The following is a 12,906-nucleotide window of genomic DNA, read 5'->3' on the forward strand; positions in this document are numbered from 1 at the left end:
TAAGATGAGCTTCTGTTTTTTAGTTCATTATGACTCTGGATACTGTAGCTCCTGTGAAAAAGAGAGCCTCAAATCAGAAGTACTCGACTACCTGATATAACTCTCAAACAGGTAGCTTAAAGCAGATAACTCATAAGCTGGAGAGGAAATGGCATATCACAAATTTAGAAGATCATCATTTAGCGTGGAGAAATAGTTTGCTGCTTTATAAAAATGCCCACCGTAAAGCTAGAACATCTTACTATTCATCTGTCATTGTCACGGTTCTGGGTCATTTTGACCCAGCTTCTTCAGTTCTTTATATTTTGGTATGTTTCTATAGTGTGGTTTATTGTTCTAGATTAAGTGCAGCGTCTTCTGCCTCCTTGTAAGTTGTTTCTGGTTTCCTGTTTTACTTTGGAGGTTCGTGTCTGGTGTCAGTGTATTCTGTTTGCTTCCCCTGTCTCGTCAGCTGTGATTTCTCCCTGGTGTGTTCCCCTCCTGTGCCTCATCCCTTGATTACTGCCGTGTGTATATTAGCCCTGTGTTACGTTTGTTCTCTGTCGTATCGTTGATGTCTACTCGCCTTCAGTCTGCACTCTGTTTTCCGTCCATGTGTATCTGCCTATTAGCTTGTATTTCTCCCAGTTTAGTTTGGTCCACTGTTTACCGGCAACCTGCTAATAAAGCGGTACTTTGAGCTCTACCTCGTCTCACTGAAACCTGCATTTTGGGTCCTCCTCTCCTTGCCTGCCGGTACGCGAACATGACAGAACGATACGACCATTTCCTGGACCCAGCGGTTTCATCCCGGGAGCGTGATCTCTCCCGCATCCACAGCCTGATCAAACGGGTTTCCCACACTAAGGACACTAAGACTATGGCAGTCGGGATTAACGCAATCGAAGCGATCCTGGAGGGGAATCCTGATCTGCGCACACTAAAGGGATTTATGGGCTTCATGGACCAGCTGCATGAAGCCCAGGAGGTGCTACAAGCTCGGGAGCTAGCGGCTTTCGCCCGCTCCCAGTATTCCGTCCTGAAGCCCCCACAGCAGCAGCCACGGAGCCCGGAGTTTTCCACCACACCCCGGCGACCGCCATTAGGGAGGGGCATCTCTACGCAGCTGCTGCGGAATCCCTCCTCGTGCCATTCTGTGCCTAACTCACCGGCCTCCTTCCTGGCAGCAATGTGGTCAGAAGAGGTGGAGCCAGCCTTCATCCCTCCACTATCACCAGTGTCCTCCATCACCTCTGTTCCCTCATCAGGGAGGAAAAATCGGTCACGCCGCCGGCACACCGTAGCACAGCCAGATTGTGGGACTTCTGAGCAGCTGGCTGGGCTTGCGTTTCCAGGAACTACTGAGCTAGTGCAACCCGCTCCTCTCTCCGCTGGCAGCTTAGCTGAACCGCCTCTGCCTCCTGTTTCTACTGTGAGCCCAGGCGAGCTCAGTCAGCCCGCAAAAGACTGTTGTTTACCTGCTCACCCGGAACAGAAGCCTCTGAGACAGGTCATTTCCTCTGACCTCGTCCTGCCCTCAGTAGCACCTGCTGCTTTCGCTGGGGGGCCTGAGGAGCCCGTCCGGCCTTCCCCGTCGTTAGCGGCTTCACCTGAGGGGTCTCGGGAACCGCTTCAGCCTGCTGCTTTCGCTGGGGGGACCGGGGGGCCCATCCAGCTGTCACCACCGCTTACAGCAGCAGCTGCAGCGGCTCCATCGCCGCTTGCAGCAGCAGCTGCAGCGGAAGCTGCAGCGGCTCCACCACCTGCAGCCTTCACGCCACCGCCTGCAGCGCCTTCGTCTCCGGCTTTCACGCCGTCTCCGGCTTTCACGCCATCACCTGCAGCGCCTTCGTCTCCGGCTTTCACGCCACCGCCTGCAGCGCCTTCGTCTCCGGCTCTCCTGCCGTCTCCAGCTTTCACGCCGTCACCTGCAGCGCCTTCGTCTCCGGCTTTCACGCCGTCTCCGGCTTTCACGCCACCGCCTGCAGCGCCTTCGTCTCTGGCTTTCACGCCATCTCCGGCTTTCACGCCACCGCCTGCAGCGCCGCCGTCTCCGGCTTTCACGCCGTCATCTACGGCTTTCACGCCGTCTCCGGCTTTCACGCCGTCGTCTACGGCTTTCACGCCTCCGCCTGCAGCGCCACCGTCTCAGGCATCCTTGCCAGCTGCGGCCTCTTCGTCCACGCCAGCTGCGGCCTCTTCGTCCACGCCAGCTGCGGCCTCTTCGTCCACGCCAGCTGCAGCTCCTGCTTCTGCGTCGTCTGGGCCAGCCTCAGACTCATCATCTCCGCCTGCAGCGGCAGCATCATCTCCGCCTGCAGCGGCAGCTTCATCTCCGCCTGCAGCGGCAGCTTCATCTCCGCCTGCAGCGGCAGCATCATCGGCAGCTTCATCTCCGCCTGCAGCGTCCTCATCAGCTTCATCTCCGCCTGCAGCGTCCTCATCAGCTTCATCTCCGCCTGCAGCGGCAGCTTCATCTCCGCCTGCAGCGTCCTCATCATCATCAGCTTCATCTCCGCCTGCAGCGTCCTCATCATCATCAGCTTCATCTCCGCCTGCAGCGTCCTCATCATCATCAGCTTCATCTCCGCCTGCAGCGTCCTCATCATCATCAGCTTCATCTCCGCCTGCAGCGGCAGCTTCATCTCCGCCTGCAGCGGCAGCTCCATTACCAGCTTCAGCCTCTGCCTCCTTGTCTGGTCCAGCCTCCGTGTCCTCTTCCTCGTCTGGTCCAGCGTCATCATCATCAGCTTCATCCGCGCCTGCAGCGACCTCATCAGCTTCATCCGCGCCTGCAGCGTCAGCATCAGCTTCATTGGCTTCCGCAGCTGCCACGCTGCCGCCCGGTCCTGCCTCGCCTGGTCCAGTAACAGCTTCAGCCTCACCCGCTTCGCCCGCGGTCTCCGAGCCTTCGTCCTCGCCGCCAGCGGCCTCCGAGCCTTCGTCCTCGCCGCCAGCGGCCTCCGAGCCTTCGTCCTTGCCGCCAGCGGCCTCCGAGCCTTCGTCCTCGCCGCGGCCTCCGAGCCTTCGTCCTCGCCGCCAGCGGCCTCCGAGCCTTCGTCCTCGCCGCCAGCGGCCTCAGCATCTGTTCCGTCCTCGCCGCCTGCGGCCTCAGCATCTGTTCCGTCCTCGCCGCCTGCGGCCTCAGCATCTGTTCCGGCCTCGCCGCCTGCGGCCTCAGCATCTGTTCCGGCCTCGCCGCCTGCGGCCTCAGCATCTGTTCCGGCCTCGCCTGGTCCTGCAGTGGCAACTCTGCTGTCAGAGCCAGCTCGCCCTGCGCCTCCTCGCCTTTGTTGGCCGCTTTCCAGGCCTCTGAGTCGGCATCATGGTCGTCGAGGGCGGCCCCCTGAACTGTTTGCCCGTCGCCACCGTTGCCGTGTGCACGGTCGGCCCCCTGAACTGTTTGCTCGTCGCCGCCGTGGCCGTGTGCACGGTCGGCCCCCTGAACTGTTTGCTCGTCGCCGCCGTTGCCGTGTGCACGGTCGGCCCCCTGAACTGAACTGTTTTGGCCTCCTGCGCTGTCGGCCTCCGGGTCGGCCCCCTGACCTCTTTGTTGGGTCTGTTTTTCTTGACATCTGGGTTTTTGGTTTGTTTTTGGGCCCTGTCCCTCCGTCCTGGACCCCCGCCGCCCGCCCTGGTCGGGTTGTTTTCTGTTTGTTTGGGCGTTTTTGTGTTCCTGTTGGGCTGTCTGGAGCCTGCCCTTGAGGGGGGGGTACTGTCACGGTTCTGGGTCATTTTGACCCAGCTTCTTCAGTTCTTTATATTTTGGTATGTTTCTATAGTGTGGTTTATTGTTCTAGATTAAGTGCAGCGTCTTCTGCCTCCTTGTAAGTTGTTTCTGATTTCCTGTTTTACTTTGGAGGTTCGTGTCTGGTGTCAGTGTATTCTGTTTGCTTCCCCTGTCTCGTCAGCTGTGATTTCTCCCTGGTGTGTTCCCCTCCTGTGCCTCATCCCTTGATTACTGCCGTGTGTATATTAGCCCTGTGTTACCTTTTTTCTCTGTCGTATCGTTGATGTCTACTCACCTTCAGTCTGCACTCTGTTTTCCGTCCGTGTGTATCTGCCTATTAGCTTGTATTTCTCCCAATTTAGTTTGGTCCACTGTTTACCGGCAACCTGCTAATAAAGCGGTACTTTGAGCTCTACCTCGTCTCACTGAAACCTGCATTTTGGGTCCTCCTCTCCTTGCCTGCCGGTACGCGAACATGACAGTCATGGTGTGTGCTGTGGCAGGCAATGTAGGACCCAAACGCAGGACTCGGAGACAGAATGATTAACTAAAAGCAGCTGCTTTATTCCTGTAGATAGACGCAAAACACGAAGCTCAAACTAGAAAACTGGGAAACTAGAAAACAAAACCGGGAAACAGAGAACCAGAACATTAGAAGGACAGAAGGAAAAACACAACACGGTGAGAAACACATGGCTTAAATACACAAGCAGGACAACGAAAGGATGGGGAACAGGAGGTAACACAGCTGGGACAAGCAAAACCAGACACACTGCACACAGGACCGAGACTATCAAAATAAACAGGAAGCAAGAGACAGTCACAAAGACGCAGACTTGACACTGAGACATAGAGACATGAACTGTGGGACACGAAAAAGGCAAAGAGTAGACAAAACGCGGAACACAGGGAAGGCACATAACCAAAACCTAAAGACTAGAAATCAGGAGATACTAAAGAACTTAGGGAACTAGAAATCAAGAAACAAAAACCAAGAGACTACTAATGACAAATCATAATGAAATCGAGGATTAATGAGAACACAAAACCCTGGGTCACCGACCCAGGACTGTGACATCATCATTGATGGAAGAAAATAAGAACAACCGTAGGTTTCTCTTCAGCACTGTGCCAGGCTGACAAAAGTCAGAGCACCATTGAGCCAACCATTCCTTCCCAACCATTCCCATTAACTAGTAATGAGTTCATGAATTTCTTCACAAATAAGATTTTAACCATTAGAGAAAAAAATTACTCATAATCATCTCACAGATGTAACATTATCTATAGCAACTTTTAGTACCATTGATATTCATTTAGTCTTTTTCCCCAATTGATCTTTCTGAATTAACTTCAGTAGTTACTTCCTCCAAACCATCAGCATGTCTTTTAGACCCCATTCCTACAAGTCCTACCATTAATTATAGCTTAAATCTTAAATATGATCAGCCTTTCTTCTTCTCTCACGATGTGTTTTCACCTCTCTGCATTTAATTGTTGGTTATTATTAATCTCTGGGTTTCTTTAACAGTGTGTCTTCATTCTGTCGCTTTCAGTGCTCACAGTAGAAAAGCGCTATATAAGTGGGCAATCACCTGATGGCGACTGGCTAACAGCTTTTGAGTGGCAATGAGCAGATCCTGGATCAGCCAGGACCTTTTGTTTTATTGCGTCAGACTGGAAACCAAAGGTGTCGCCCCCTGCTGTTCATGCAAGTTTAAGGCATTTTCACTTTAGCATCATGTAAATTTAAGCTACGTCCATGTTTTACAGTCTGTGGAAAAATCAGCTCAGATTTTTTGCACACTTACTTTTATATAATGTTCAGCTTTAATACGATTTAAACAGGTGAGTTATAGAAACAAGGAAATCACAGAGGCCATACAGATTCTGTATCAGGCTGTAAACGTGTGTATGTTAACATGGGCGTTTATGGGGACTGACTCACTGCTGCCTCTGCTGGACACCAGAGGAACTGCAGCCTTTTAAACCGCGTCGTAGTAGTTTTAGTTTCAGGTCAGTGGATCCGTGGAAATGGGAGCTCCTTTGTTCTCTGGGCGTTGAGTAAGACGTCAGTCTGAAGCGTTCCAAAGCAGACACGTGAGGAGAAGATCAGTCTGTGAATCACAGCAGCGAGGAGAGGATGTGGAGGACAGAGTCACGATGACATGAGGAGGAGGCAGCGGCGGCGGGCTGGGCTTCCTCCTCAGGGGAGACGTTGACCTGTCAGAGTAAATGTCTCGTCTGCAGGGACATAAAATCATATTTAAAGATCAGATGCTTTAAATCGTGACCAGCTCTGTTTGAAGAACCTTGAAGGACACAAGAGGAGAAGAAGAGGAGGAGGAATTATTAGCTCTTCATTAGAAGAGGGGGGGTTAGCAGCTCATTGTACCTCAGACGGCTGAGTACCCTTTGTTTGGTAAATTAATAAATATATCATTAATATTTTCTCTGACATGATTTAAAATTTGGAATAACGTGAAGACACTGCTGCAGTTGACCCCAAGCTGACAGGCCATCATTTACCTGTGATGACCTGTGAGATACAGACGTGTACCTGAGTTAAAGACTTTTTGTTTCTGAAGCATGAACACGGTCGCTGAAACTGAAACTCCACCCTAACGAGCTGTGAGGGATTCGGCCAAGCCCAAGTGTTAGGGGTCAGTGCCGCTTATTGAATAATTATTGGTGGAAAATTGAGAAACAGCTAATAACTTAGAAACAAACATGCTGTGTATTGTCAGGATATAGATTTAAAATATCACATCACATTTGACCTCTGACCTCTCCTAAAGCTGTTTGTCATTGCCATTGTTTGTACTGACAGTATATCTGTATATAGGGAATGATATATGGGGACTCTAAACACCACATTACATTACTATGACTTTCTGTGCATCACAATAACAGATTATAACTGTTTACATACATAAGAATTTAAATGCATGGACTGTGCTCCTGACTACTTTTTAAAGAAACGTTTTTTCTCTTGATATTTATGATGAAACATTTAACCAAATTTTATTAAACAATGAAATGAATGTGACACATATACTATATTCACATAAATAAAAGTAATACAATAAAATGAACAATAATGACACTAAAAATGATGCCAGGTATATTAAATGGGTTTCAACAGGGCAAATAAAACAACTTTGCACTAAATTATATTTAAAGAGAGGAAAAACTTAATTTATATGTGAAGGAAGCGTCGCCCACAGAGTGAGCTGCCTTCTTGTTTGATACAACGCGTGTTCTATTTTTACGTTTAAACCAAAGGACAAAAGTAAAATAAAGTAACCTATTTTTAATTATCCTACAAATGAATCTTTATTTGAAGCAGATTCATAAAGATACAGGCAGCTGCAGCACCAATATGATGATTTTCTGAATTGAACACAGTAGTGATCAGATCTGTCCACAGACTCAAACATCAGGCCAGAGGTTCACATCCAGGAACGATTTTTCAAACCAAACACTCTTTAATGGAAAATCCATTTCTGCTTTCTGATATTAATGTGTAAAAATTAAACACACACACACACCAGTGCAGCTGAGCTCCACACAGTACCAGTGTCACACAGTGACCGACCGAGTGTGAATATTGAAATGACTTATCTGGTCACACACACACACACACACATACACACACACACACAGGGATTATAGCAGTCTGGCATTTCTTTATTTCGAGAACTTCCATCAACAAACACATTTGGACATCCGTCTTTGTGAGGACTTCTGACCCTGAATCCTGGTTTGAACCCTCAGACCCTCTTCCTCTCAGACCTGCAGGCCCCACCAAACAGTTTCCTCGCTCCTGGTCCTCAAAAAGACAGACGTACAGGAGGGCACACACTCAGTTGGATGAAGGTTTGCATGAAGCTTCCACCTTATCTGCAAACTTTCCTCCTACTTCGTTCCAACTGACACAACTGTAATTTCATGGCCTGTGTTTCCCACAAAGCACACTCCATCTGTGTGTGTGTGTGTGTGTGTGTGTGTGTGTGTTTTACCTCCCAATCACACAATTTTTATTTGAGTATTTTGTGGCGATGGACTGGTGTGTATATATAAATATATGTTGGACATGGTCCAAAATGAGATGACGAACATCCACAAGTACATCAGGAAGATAGCCACAACTGACCGTGTGCTTAGTCTATACCTGAGGCACCATGGAAGGCTACGCCCCTGCACGGTATGCACCACTGGCAGATAGAGGAAGTGGCTGACATCCAAAAGTCCTACCAGTGGCTGGCAAAGCTGGACTGAAAGACAGCACAGAGGCACTAATCATGGCAGCACAGAAACAAGCTCTGAGCACCAGATCCATAGAGGCTGGGGTCTATCACACCAGGCAAGACCCCAGGTGCAGGCTGTGTAAAGATGCCCCTGAGACAATCTAGCACATGACAGCAGGGTGCAAGATGCTAGCAGGCAGGGCATACATGGAACGCCACAACCAAGTGTCCAGCATAGTATACAGAAACATTTGTGCTGAGCATGGCCTGGAAGTCCCAAGGTCAAAATGGGAGACGCCCCCTATGGTGGTGTAGAATGACCGAGCTAAGATCCCTTGGGACTTCCAGATACAGACAAACTGGTAATGGCCAACCAACTGGACATAGTAGTGGTGGACAAGCAGAGGAAGACAGCCATAGTGATAAACGTAACAATACAGAATGACAGCAACATCAGGAAGAAAGAACATGAGAAGCTGGAGAAGTACCAAGGGATCTGAGAAGAGCTCGAGAAGATGTGGAGGGTGAAGGTAACAGGGGTCCCAGTGGTAATCGGAGCACTCAGTGCAGTGACTTCCAAGCTAGGCGAGTGGCTCCAGCAGATTTCAGGAACAACATCTGAGATCTCTGTCTAGAAGAGCGCAGTCCCAGGAACAGCTAAGATACTGAGCAGGACCCTCAAGTCACAGAAAAAGACCCAAGCTTGAAGGATAAAGACCACCTGCAGGGGCGAGAGGGGAATTTTCTATGAACCAATCACTAGCCTCCTCTGTTGACATGTGACCTTCTGCAGTTACCTTGATGCCCACTAGATGCTGCTGTGATCAAACCCAGACTGACCCAAGTTCTCACGGTGCTACTGTGAGAAATTATCCCTTAAAACATTTATGATAAAGTTCAGATTTAAGATAAATAACAGATTTGTGTAAAATCGTGCTGCTGTAACTTCTCCAGAGTGAATTATTACTTGAATAAAAACACGCAGACATCAGAAGAAGTCAGACAGATGTGTTTAAAATGTAACGTATATGGCTGTTGATGCTGATTCTGACACAGTTTTCTCCTCCACAATAGCCCTGAAGTGAAACCATCACTCTCCTGGCATGTGTGATGTGCCATATTTGGGCCTGGATGGAAGACGTTGAAGACTGGGTTTCCTTGTCTGTGATGTCTTCAGGTGGAAGTCCACGAGTCTTCAGCTTTTACAGCTTTTTAATTTCACCTTTCAGATGGCTGGATTTACATCCATGAAGGCTTTGCTAGTAAAATCCACTCTGTGTAAATCTACAGTTTTATGAAGATGTTTTCTTCTCCATGGAAAAAATCCTGAGATCATCCATTCAAATCTTCTAGCATTCCTCTTTTTAAGACTGAACCAAACTGTGGGTGACCCTAAAGTTTCTGCTGCTCCGAGTCTTCTCCATCCTTTCTTCTGTGATCCTGCTGCAGATTCCACAGCTGCTTGGCCCTGCTTACAGCTTTTTAACATCTGGTCTGCTGCTGAGGCCGACAGATGTTTGCAGGTGGGCTTTCTCCTGATGCACTCGGACAATCAGACATCTTCCTCCCTTCGAAGGACATCCACCCTTCTTCGCTAGGGTGGATGTTGAGATGAAAGGAAGGATCCTGGGATCATCCCTCTCTGGCATCTCTCTCTCTCACACACACACAAAGACAGATAGACACACACACAAGAGCTCTCCCTCTTTCTGCTTCCTCCTGGTCTGAACTGTGAATTCTGTGAAGCGTGCTTCAGGATGATAATTGAATTTTGATGAAAGCCACATGGAGGCTAACTCTACATGGAAAGACAAGGAGTATCCCCGCTCCCCACAAACACACACACACACTCGCTCTGTGTACAGAGTAATAATTAACCAGAGGAAACGCTCGCTGCTCAGCACTAACAGGAACTCCTGTTTCTGTGTGTAAATTAGAAAATAAACTGGCCTTCATGTTTTACTTCAGGAGCTCAATTTGACTCAATTATCACATTTTCTGTTCACACACAGACATCAACTGCAGAAACTAATACGCTCTACTCAAAGTCATTTGAATTCAGCTGTTACACATGAACGCATTGTCCAGTACCAGAAAGTTCAAAACCAGAAAGATAACATTAGAAAAAGCACAAAAACGTGCAAATGACAGTGTAGTTGCACATGATGTTGGTGTAATGTCACAGGTTGGTGTAGTTGCAGATGATGTTGGTGTAATGTCACAGGTTGCTGTAGTTGCACATGATGTTGGTGTAATGTCACAGGTTGGTGTAGTTGCAGATGATGTTGGTGTCATGTCACAGGTTGGTGTAGTTGCAGATGATGTTGGTGTCATGTCACAGGTTGGTGTAGTTGCAGATGATGTTGGTGTAATGTCACAGGTTGGTGTAGTTGCAGATGATGTTGGTGTCATGTCATGTCACAGGTTGCTGTAGTTGCAGATGATGTTGGTGTAATGTCACAGGTTGCTGTAGTTGCAGATGATGTTGGTGTAATGTCACAGGTTGGTGTAGTTGCAGATGATGTTGGTGTAATGTCACAGGTTGGTGTAGTTGCAGATGATGTTGGTGTCATGTCATGTCACAGGTTGCTGTAGTTGCAGATGATGTTGGTGTAATGTCACAGGTTGCTGTAGTTGCAGATGATGTTGGTGTAATGTCACAGGTTGGTGTAGTTGCAGATAATGTTGGTGTCATGTCATGTCACAGGTTGCTGTAGTTGCAGATAATGTTGGTGTCATGTCACAGGTTGCTGTAGTTGCAGATGATGTTGCTGTAGCTGCACATGATGTTGGTGTCATGTCACAGGTTGCTGTAGTTGCAGATGATGTTGGTGTCATGTCACAGGTTGCTGTAGTTGCAGATGATGTTGCTGTAGCTGCACATGATGTTGGTGTCATGTCACAGGTTGCTGTAGTTGCAGATGATGTTGGTGTAATGTCACAGGTTGCTGTAGTTGCAGATGATGTTGCTGTAGCTGCACATGATGTTGGTGTCATGTCACAGGTTGCTGTAGTTGCAGATGATGTTGGTGTCATGTCATGTCACAGGTTGCTGTAGTTGCAGATAATGTTGGTGTCATGTCACAGGTTGCTGTAGTTGCAGATGATGTTGGTGTCATGTCACAGGTTGCTGTAGTTGCAGATGATGTTGGTGTCATGTCACAGGTTGCTGTAGTTGCAGATAATGTTGGTGTCATGTCACAGGTTGCTGTAGTTGCAGATGATGTTGGTGTGATGTCTGGTATTGTTGCACGTGTTCTGTGTTTTTCTCTACATGTTGCTGTAATTGCACAGGTTTGTTCATTGCTTCAGTTACCATGTACAGTTGCAGGAGTCACTAGACTTTTAACCACATTTTTTTCACTGTCCAAATATTTCCAGACTGATGGTAGTGTGATGTAATTTCCTGTCTGTGCTCTCATCCGTATCGTTTCTGTGTGTGGTTAGGTTAACTGGTGATTCTAACCCTCTGACAAGAAGATGGATTTAAAAGTAGGTTTAAACTAAAGGCAGACTGCTAGTGACTGTCAAACAGGCCTGAAATACATCTACAGTAATAACCAGTGTTGGGACTAACGCGTTATTAAGTAACGCGTTACAGTAACTACGTTATTATTGTGGTAACGAGCACGGTAACTAGTTATTATGCCAAAACCAGGAACGCGTTACTCGTTACTGGGATTTAGATAGGCTCGTTACTCGTTACTTCGTGTGGTGGCTATCACGGAGCTTCCACAGATTCAATAACATTAGCAAGTGGTGGAAGCCAGCAGGTGGATGAAGGAAAAGGGAGGCAAGAGGAGAGACCCGAAGCGGCCGCCGGTCCGCGTGTCAGGTGAACTGAACTTCAGGTAAGAAGTTATGACCTGCAGTCTATCTGAGTCAGATATAAACCAAGTTTAGGTGGAGTTTATTTTCGGTATGCTGACTCTTTCGTACTGCGTGCTAGCTAGCATGACGGAGTTTCTATACAGCTGGGTGGGTGCTATGTTACTGATGTTGAACTTTATTTTGTTCATAGGTTAATTATTAGAGTTGCCAACCGTCCTGTAAAAAACAGAATCGTCTGGTATTCAGAGAAAATATTACGCGTTTCGTACTGAGGTGAAAAGGAACACAGTTTGTCCCGGACTTCAGCTACAATGAAAAAGACACAAAGCTGAAGCTGCACAGCTGCCTCTTCTTCTCTCATTCTCTCCCGTTTCTACTTCAATCACGAAACTGATCAATGATCAGCTGATCGGCTTTTCTCTCTTGTTTGTTTATCGCCCACTTTGCGCCAGAAAGAGGAAACCAGCGGATGTCGCGCTAAACAACAGCAGCACGTTTAAGCTTGATCAGCTGTTGTTAGAATTTATTTAATATTACTTTCTAGTATCAGCTGATGTTTGCTGGAGCCACAGCTGTAAAGCTGCTGGTCATGATATCGGTTTGGTTATCTGGTGAGAGGGAAACATGCAGATGAAACCAGGAGATGTCCTTACTGAATCATCAGAGCTGAACAGGTGATGGAGAAACAGGTTTACCTTTTAGGTGACATGAATGAGTTGAAGGAAGTTATGAACTGTTTCTGAGAGACAAATAACACCAGGATCCTTTTCTATGTAGCTGACAGCTGGTAACTGTGCAGGGGCGGGTCTAGCAAAGTGTTGCCAGGGGGGCAGGTAGGGCATTAACAGGGAAAGGGGGGCACAAAGAAATACTTTTCTTTATTATTCTCATTTAAAATGTCTCGCTTTTAAAAAAATAATTATCTGAGTCTTACAACAAACGATTGATAGATTGATACATATATACCATCAGAACAGTGTACATCACTGTCACAACAGTGTTTATTTTCATTCAAAGGCTTTATGATTTTTCCTATAATGGTGGGCGGTCCGTAGTCAAAATGCCCGGATGATTTTTTTTGTCCCAGTCCAGCTCTGTATGCAGCTCATCTGCAGT

The sequence above is a fragment of the Oreochromis aureus genome, linkage group 23 (assembly GCF_013358895.1).
Source record: "Oreochromis aureus strain Israel breed Guangdong linkage group 23, ZZ_aureus, whole genome shotgun sequence".
Lineage (NCBI taxonomy): Eukaryota > Metazoa > Chordata > Actinopteri > Cichliformes > Cichlidae > Oreochromis > Oreochromis aureus.